This window comes from Octopus bimaculoides, chromosome 2 (assembly GCF_001194135.2).
Source record: "Octopus bimaculoides isolate UCB-OBI-ISO-001 chromosome 2, ASM119413v2, whole genome shotgun sequence".
In the NCBI taxonomy this organism is placed as follows: domain Eukaryota; kingdom Metazoa; phylum Mollusca; class Cephalopoda; order Octopoda; family Octopodidae; genus Octopus; species Octopus bimaculoides.
Window position 1 is genome coordinate 41,564,351 of NC_068982.1, and position 348 is coordinate 41,564,698.

Here is a 348-nt window from a genome sequence, read left to right on the forward strand (position 1 = left end):
TGTATGTATGTATGTATGTATGTATGGATGGATGGATGTAAGTATGTATGCATTGAATCAATTTCTGAATTCTGTAAGTAGTAGACTAGAGGTTCTCAACGTGGGTAGAACCGCTTCCCATGGGAGTGCTGAGCATGTCGAAGAGGGCATTAAGCACTGGAGAAGAGTGAAATAGCAAAATTACTATGCTAAATATATATATATGGGTGTGTGTGTGTGTGTGTGAGTGTGTATGTGCGTATGTTTGTTTGTTTGTTTGTTTGTGTGTGTGTGTATACATATACATCTGGCTTTCTCTTTCCTTTGTCTCTTTTCTCTCTTTGTCTCTTGTTCTGTCCATACGCACGT

General features: G+C 38.8%; 1 protein-coding gene across 3 annotated transcripts in view; it reads left to right on the forward strand.

Moving 5' to 3' along the window:
- Positions 1–348, forward strand: part of LOC106884233 (hydroxylysine kinase) — a 30,488-nt gene that overhangs the window by 3,631 nt on the left and 26,509 nt on the right. The gene's annotated exons all lie outside the window — the stretch shown is intronic.